The sequence below is a fragment of the Toxorhynchites rutilus genome, chromosome 1 (genome assembly GCF_029784135.1).
Source record: "Toxorhynchites rutilus septentrionalis strain SRP chromosome 1, ASM2978413v1, whole genome shotgun sequence".
Taxonomy (NCBI): Eukaryota; Metazoa; Arthropoda; class Insecta; order Diptera; family Culicidae; genus Toxorhynchites; species Toxorhynchites rutilus.
Window position 1 is genome coordinate 141,111,718 of NC_073744.1, and position 8,775 is coordinate 141,120,492.

Genomic DNA, 8,775 nt, shown 5'->3' on the forward strand with positions numbered 1-8,775 from the left:
TCGAAAGGTTCCTATCGACGCCGTTTATCAAAATGAGCTAGTATACGCGTTTGAATCACTTTTGGATCGATGCAAAAAGTGTGTTGAAGTTGATAGAAACTACTTTGAATAATAAAATCAACACTGATTTAAAAAAAATGTTTGAACATTAATTTTCACTACCATTTCAGAGACTTCATTGACAAACCATGCATCTTAACTGTCTAACTGTAGAAAATTTTCCATAATAAATATAGATACGAATGATTACAAAATGAACGTACGCTATATGTGGTCCAGTAACGCGACACAATTTTCTAATCTTAAAACTCAATGCCAGGTTCATGGCCGACCGATATATCATAGCCTTTTTATTTCATGCCTTGTTAATAATACAAACAATAAGCTTTTTTACACACTCTGTATTATCAAACAGATAGATCAAACCAGCTTAAAAGTGTAAAACCAAACCAAAAATGGGTAACCATTTTGCCGAAACAAAAACATCTGTTTTCAGCTGGTGATCTTCAAGATCACGCTACGCATGAATAGAAACCGGAAATAGTTAGCACTGGATTTCAGCCTACAAGCTTTCGACCGTGTAACATATGGTAGACCACGTTCAGAATTGATTGCTCGTTTCCGATTATTCGATCGGAACGAACTATTTGTGAACACTCGCTTCGATCATATGATGTTCGTTCTCTTCGTCATCCTTACATCATTTGCCATCGGTAAAAATAAATTCAGCCTTTCTATAATTGATAGCTCACAGTTTATATGATGAAAGATAGAAACCGATTGCATCGTTATCTTCCACTGCAGAGAATTAACTTCCACAATAATTAAGCCGGCAAGTTCATGAGGCGATGTAAACCTTCACACGATTGTATATAAACAAATGTACGATACAAAACACACACGGTACAATAATAGTCTAGAGATCATCCGACAACCGATTTCGCTGATATTGTGTAGTTTTCAATTTTCGGATCCACTCGTTTCAATTAAGACACTTTTTCGCAACAACAAACCGTGTGTACTTGATTCTAATACCGTTGTGCAAGGGAAGTCACTGGGGTGATCGTCGTCGTCAAATGAGGTCGTCAAACTGCTGACAGACTAAACAAAAATGTTCTAAGCGAACCAACCGATCGTTTCGCGGGCTCAAATAAACTGATTCGTGCACACGCGGCGTTGCTACATAAGCGGCGATTCGTCCAAGAATATATTTTCATACAAAAAGGAATGAACGGATAGGAAAAAAATCACAACTACTCGACCACATGGCGGAACGGTTAGGTGCCACCACTGCGAACCACCACACACCGCAAACGATACGGATCGTGTGGATTTGGTGAATTGGTGACGACGACCCTGAGAGTTGGAACATTGAAAGTAGATCGCTCGTAAATGATTTGAATATTCAAAACCGAAATAAAAACTTGTTTTCTACCAAGATTTGTTTTTGTCTGCTTTGTTATGATTCTAGGTTTTCTGAAGCGTGATCGTATGATTTGAGGAAGTTAAGATATCATTATAGAGATTTTTTATAGATGTCTCATTTTATCGGCACAAAACAACGTTAGCAAGTTAACAGGTAAGCTAAATTATCGTAACAGATAGATGTCTAATTTTATCGGCACAAAACAACATTAGCAAGTTAACAGGTAATCTAAATTATCGTAACATTCTCTTAGAACGGATGTTCGTTGCTCTCTTATCAATTATCTGTCAATTATCTTAGCTGTGTATAGAAATTGTGTGTAAACAAGTGTGCATAGCAATGAACTGAAATGAAAACAGTATGGTCTCAAATCATCTCCGCCACCGAACGAGCAAACATAACCGAGCATCCAATGCTTTTGATTATACTCCTTAATTATACTCTACTACTTATTCAAACAAATAGTCAATCAAAACTTCATTTTAAAAAATCCACAAATTATACTATGCAACGCCTTTTGCAGAACGGCAACAGGAAATGGTGCAGGTGGCGGAGGCGATAGGGTAACATTATTTCAGCTTCAGTTTTTCACCGAGGAACACAGGTCTCACCGCTGAAAAATACCGTTTTTACATCCGACTTGGAATGCGTTGGATTTTCACGCCACTTAACCCGGAAAAATGCACAAATTCGCGAAAATTGAATAATCAATCGGAAAAGGACACTTATCAAAAAACACTCCCAAATTCATACAAACTCTCTCCTGGCGAAAAAATATGAAAACCAATTCGCTTTCTACTATTTCGGATATTTTAAAATGGAAGCAACAGAAGATGGTCTCGCGAGATGTCGAATGTCGAAACGTTGAAATTTGTGTCCTTATTGGCAACGCACGTTATAATTAAATACACACACTCCAGTAACGGGCGATTCTATATGTGTACCAATAGATCAATTTAAGGAAAACCAAAACTCTCACTAATGGCCTTAAGGAAGGCTATTTGGAACGCTTCGAGAAAACCTGTTAACTGGTTGCTGGCTTGAGAATGAAGAGCTAATTGTTGATTTTTTCTCTATTATAGTGGCTTCAAACTTCCAAGTTCATTCTCCTCTAGCCTTTGAAAAGGCCAATTCAAAGATCAATCAATGGAGAGTTCTGGGAATGAATCCACGATCGTTCGGTTAACAATGGTGTTCAGTGACGTACCCTTACTCCTCCCGAACGACAACAGTACATTGAACACATCAAAGTACGGACCAAAAACGTGCTTGGCAAGTATGTACAAACTACTCAGCAGCATTATAAATGCCAAAGATTCTGGTCACAGCGAACAGTACAATGTTCGCATGGAAGAGCAAAAAGGAAGAAGGAAAAAAGACCAGGCCATTATCGACGCATCCATAATCGGACAAGCAGTTTACAACCAGCGTAATCTCAGTATGATCTATATTGACTGTAGGAATGCTTACGAATCCATATCTTACACGGTTCTCGTCATGGTATTGGAGCTCTAAAAAATTGATCCGGCCGTCGTGAGATTCCTGCAGTATGCGATGAGGCAGCGAAGCACGTCTCTACGCCTTAGTGATGGCAAAAATTTGTTGCAGTCTAAAACACTGCAGATAAAAAAAGGGATAGTTCAAGGCGACTATTTCAACCCGCTTTAGTTTTCTCTGGCCCTGAACCCCCTCAGTAGGACGCTTAAGAGGAACGATCATGGTTGTAAGATAAGATTTTGGGACGTCATCCACGAAGCAGTGACCCATACTTTCTACATAGATGATCTCAAGGTCTACGCTGATTCATGTCAGCGTCTAGGCGTGTAGCTATCCGGTTGTCGAAGATATAAGCAGGGACATCTGCAAGCAACACCATACGCGACAGGACACAACACTTATTGTTCTTACAAACGTAAAAAGTATGTTAAATTTACCTTTTTAGTCGATCGGTTTCGGGATCGATGCTGCCCATCTACGGGACGATGTCCGACTGATTACAACAAAAAAGAAAAACAGCTATGTACTGGTGTAGTACGCGTCGAAGAGAAGTCAGGTCATTGGATGTTCTGTTCCGTCAAGTTGAATAAGGATGATGTAATCGGAGCTTCAAATTCATTCATAAGCGGCGCCTCAGCAGTGTGAATGAACATGACACACTTCTTGAGTTTCGCGTTGTCCCAGTCAGTTTGATGGTTTAGCCCCGTAGAGTGAGCTGCTACACTCGATTCGTTAGGTTGCTTATTTTCCCCGGCGTTTCTGTGCTCCCTCAATCGTACTTTCAGCTTCTGATGGGTTTGGCCAATATACACAGCCGGGCAAGATTTGCACGGAATCTCGTAGAAATATTTCAAGATCACGCCGGACTTCTCATCCGGCGTAATCTTGTCCTTGGGGGAACACAGAAGCCGTGTTCATTCAGGATCCCTCGAATGACATTCGTCACTTTCGGGTAAAACAAGAGACTAATCCTTTTGCCACTCAATACAGAGCTGAGAGACAAGTTTTTGAGACAAGTGAACTGTGTACTGTAGACTTTCCTGGACGCGGAAAATAAGGTACACGCGGTCAACACGTTCCCGGATATCTTGCTGACCTTCAGTTTTAGAGTAGTCAAACAGAGCAAAACTGATTTAGAAAATCGCCGTGGACAGAGGATACAGCGCTACACAGAGGATACACTTGGTATGAGCGGCTCAAATTCAATCTACAGAAGACAGTACATGGTGCCCATCCCCATCAACTCGGAGGCCACACGTCGACAACGTCGCATCAAATCTGTGGGTAATGTGTGGTGAACTCTCGTCAGTAATTAAAGCCGACATGATAGCCACCCTGGGCAGGATCACATCTGGCATCTAGAAGCTGATGACATTTACCGGGGGTGACAACAACCTCGAAAAAATTAGCAGCCATTCCATGATAACCGGATGGCAGATTTGTTCTTAATCGCAAAATATTAGCCCCTTTTTTTTAATTCTTCGTTGGGGTGACCATTTCCATGTTAGGGTGGTACAAAAAATATTTTTTCTCATTTTTTCAAAAAATACTTTTCAAACAATCATAACATTTGAACTACTGTACCGATACAGATGATCGACATATTAAATTAAATCCAGCTGCAAAAAAATTGAAATTTGTTTTCGTTATTATTGATTGTATTTGTGTCTTTTAATATTCATGGTCTAGGGACCAAGCGCGCTGAGGATTTTTCGCGTAACGTATCGGAAAACAACAACTCTCTAATTTTTGGTTATGTATGTAAAAAAACCTCAGCTAACAAGGAAATATATAGAGTCATTAGTCTCGAAACCTCTTGGATGGCATTAACGTTCCCAGTGGAACTTTTGCCTTCTCAGCCTGGGTATTACTTGCGTCATATTTATTAGTATTACCTAGTTGAGATTTCTATGCCGAAAAATACGCCTTGAAACTATTCTGGAGTGGCAAGCTCTAGAATACGCGTCATCACAGTTCAAGTTGGAAGAAATATTTTTGGCGAGAATCCCCCGGCCAGAACGGGAATCAAACACGAACCTCCGGCATGATAATGTGGGACGCAAACCACTAGACCACGGGAGTCTCGAAACCAAGTAACCTTTAATACAATCAATAATTTCGAAAAGCAAAAAACAAAGTTTTTCGCAAGATAGCTAATTTGCTCTAATTTTATATGTTGATCATCTGAATCGGTCCAGTGGGTAATGTTATGAATTTATTTGGTGGAAAAAGGGGAAAAAATGACTTTTTCGGACCATTGGGTAACTTTGAAAAATCATCACTCAAAAACAAAAAAAACTTCTCTCTGATTTTTGGATATGTTATGTAAAGAATTCTCAGCTTTCCAACAAAAAATATTAAAAAATATAGCGCCGTTGGTCCCGAGACTATGAAAACTATAAAAAAATCAAATACAGGCGATATAACGTCACTCGATATGACGTACACATTTTCAATGGACGAATGTCATGCCAACTCGTCTTAGGAGTTGGGAGCACCATCTCAGATTGCAGTGAAACGTTGTGGGTGTAAAGACATTGGTCATTTGAGCAACTGTGCATTTTAAATTTTAGAAAATATTAATCAGAGAATGAAATGTAGAAAAATTTCATTAAAAAATACCGTTCATTTTTCAATTCATTTTTCTCAAAAACGTATTTTTTCAAAAGCTCAAAAAATTATCATTTTTAAATAAAACCTTGAACAATTTCCTATGTTTTATTGTCTGGTCAAAATTCTGTCATTCTAGTAGTTTTTGAGTTGGAATTTTTTGTTTTGTTTTTTAAACTTTTTTGAAAAAAAACTTTAACTTAAAAACTTTACGACCTACAAAATTTTAGTTAGATAGTCAAATATAGGAAATAAATTAATCTTTAATCATATTACAGGGAAAAGGTTTTTTTAACAAGCAAGTGGTCATTTTATCTATTTACTCTCAATCAACAGTATGATCGGAAACATCATAAGAATGGTTGGCTCAACCCAAACAGCATGATAATAAAGTAATATGAGCTATGTTTCTGTGCTTTTTATTATGCTTCGATATGAAGTACAATTCGATACAACGTACAATTTTTAATGTGAAATGTACGTTACATCGAAGTTTCCCTGTACAATCAATGATAACGAAAACAAAATTCAAATTTTGTGCTACTGTAGTATTTTTCGAAAAAGCCAGCTAATTGGCTCCAATTTGATATGTCGATCATCTGTATCGATACAGTAGTTCAAAAGTAAAGATTTTTTGGAAAAGTCATTTTTGGAAAAAGTGAGAAAAAAATGATTGTTTAGACCATCCTAAAATGGAAATGGTCACCCTAACGAAGAAATAAAAAATACGGGTCTAATATTTTGCGATAAAAAAAATCTACCACTTTTCACGAAAATCTGAGATCCACTATATCGGTTTGGCATGGAATGGCTGAAATTTTTAAACGTATTAGGGCCATCATTCCTTATCGTAGTGGAAGGTATTTTTGTTCGAAAGGGAATGCTTATAAGCTTATATGGTTATATTAGTTACCTTTATTATCATATGTTATACTGTCAGTCACCGGAGACTGACGCAGCCTGAGCAAAACTCGGTGTCAGTCACCGGTGACTGATGTGGCAGTCAACGTGTGACGTCGAAGGGAGAAGGCTCACGGTTGCAAAATTTCCAAGTACCGACCAATGACCGTGAACTCGAGGGACTGTGGGCTGAATCGATCCATTAGTTCAAAAGTCATAATTTCTTGGAAAAAAAAGGAGAAAAAGTTGATTTTTCAGATCACCCTAAAATGAAAATGGACATCCTAATGAAAAAATAAAGAAATACGGATCTAATATTTAGCGATAGGGAACAAAACTACTACTTCTGAGAACCACTATATAGGTTTTGCATGGAATGTATGTCTATGAAAGTGATCCCTCGGTTTTTTTTCCTTTAAATCGGTACGAATTTTCCGGACAACCCAATATTTCCCAGGATTTATGAAGTTGACAGAAAGATTGGTAGAATAATGATAAATTGAAATGGAGCGCAATTCTATTATATTTTTAACTTTAAAAAAAAATGGAGGATGTCCACGTGGACAACAGTGGAAGGGGTATATGGAATGTCCACACTTGTCCACGGAGGGACAGCGGGTGTCAAAAATCGTGATTTTTCTGTCCACATCTTCAAGGCATTTCATGAGCTCACACTGCTCAAAAAACCATCGCGAAAATCTGTGCATTAGAATTCCCATTATTGCAACATACGCCTTATTTACCAGACATAGCTCCTTTTTGTTGTACTGACATTTGAAAAAAAGTTTTGCGTGGTAATTGAACGAGAAGGTAGCAACAGTCTCACGGTGCGTATTTTGAAAATATTCCAGATAAAACCTTCAGGGACAGAATATTTTCACACTAAAATTCTGCTGGTTCATAGGAGCAATATAGGGTTGCGTAACTTCGAAATTATTCAGGCAGTCTACCAGTATCTCAAAGCCCGTGTTTAAAAGTCTTCGTTCACACTAATGGGAGCTTGGATGGAAAACATGTTGACAATTGCGCTTTCGTAGAACCCAATGAGGTACATATTTTCCAAGACATTGCGTAGAACCCAATAACATGTGGGTTCCAAGACATGCCAAAAGCATGTTTTATGAATTATTTTGTTGGCTTTTTTTTCAAACATCAGTGCCCGGTAATATATATATCTAACTAAAGAAATCTGTGAATGATCGAAGTATGGAAATCGCTAAAACGGAGGTCACATTCACACGATTCAGTCCTCGAAAAAAACATGCCATTATCATTGATAACTTACCCATGCCAATTCGTGACGGTAACAGTGTATCCTACTGTACCCAACGAATGCTTTGGTTGTGTATGTGCCGATATACTATTCGCTAAACGTCCCTCTTTTTGCTTTTGTTCAATATTCCCACCGATTCCACATTCATTGATAAATATATATGCTTTGATGGATACACAACAAAAAAAAAGAACCAGAGCAATGTTTATTCCTTTCACTTAATCACCTTAATGCATTAGCAGACCTGTTTATTATGTAGAGATCATAGATCTGTGAAACATTCACGAAACTTTATTTTAGCATCACATAAGCTACAACCAAACAAACCAACTTATGTTGGTGTGCGTTCCTTCGCTCATCACTTGCAGCATAAAAATATATTTTTCGAAAATTTCCGCAGCTGTACAGGAGCAAATGACACTTTCACTTGATTCATACACAACTTAATCCCTTTGCATCTGCTAAGGAGTCTTTTCGAATAGTCGTCTGGAGTACATTACATTCTACAGCATCCACCATTAAAGGAAATTTTACCATTCAACCGAGTGACAAGCAGCGAGCTTGTGTGAGAGGTTTCTATTTGCAGTTCACAGTCGCTTTTCGCAATTCGCGAAACTACAGCGTAATTCTCGAAATTCGGCACTTCGTTAGGGTCGACAGTTACTCACTGGTGACGAAAACCAACAACAATATAATCACCGGGGAAGCAAAACAGCAGCAAGATTTTTATCCTTTAATTTCCTCGAACCCAACAACATTATACGACCAAACTTGTCTGATGTCGATAACATACTGAGAGCGAGAGAGTAGCAAAAGGAACCTCTTGGCATGAACTCATTACCGAGTACGATACACTGAGCGGGGAGAATGAACCACTACTGCTTGTGTTCATCCGAGCATCGGTAAACGTTAGGACAGGTGTGTGTTCGCACGTGTTCGGATCCATCAATACCAAGCAAATTAGATGCTGCATCACACTGTAGAATGATATTGAAATGATGTAATATTTGAAAAGTTCTCGCATCTTTTGGGTAGATATAATTAACTTGAGTTCACATGGCACGTTAAA

General features: G+C 38.3%; 1 protein-coding gene across 4 annotated transcripts in view; it reads right to left on the bottom strand.

Moving 5' to 3' along the window:
• LOC129778603 (dentin sialophosphoprotein) overlaps positions 1-8,485 on the bottom strand; it is a 47,330-nt gene extending 38,845 nt beyond the window's left edge. The window contains exon 1 of one of the 4 annotated variants that reach the window (XM_055785645.1): positions 8,241-8,485. The gene's annotated coding sequence lies outside the window, so the exon portion shown is untranslated. Of the gene's footprint in view, positions 1-752; positions 986-1,035; positions 1,152-7,718 lie in introns of those variants that run through there. The other 3 variants (XM_055785621.1, XM_055785636.1, XM_055785628.1) reach the window with 3 other exon arrangements.
• Positions 8,486-8,775: the final 290 nt, after the last annotated feature.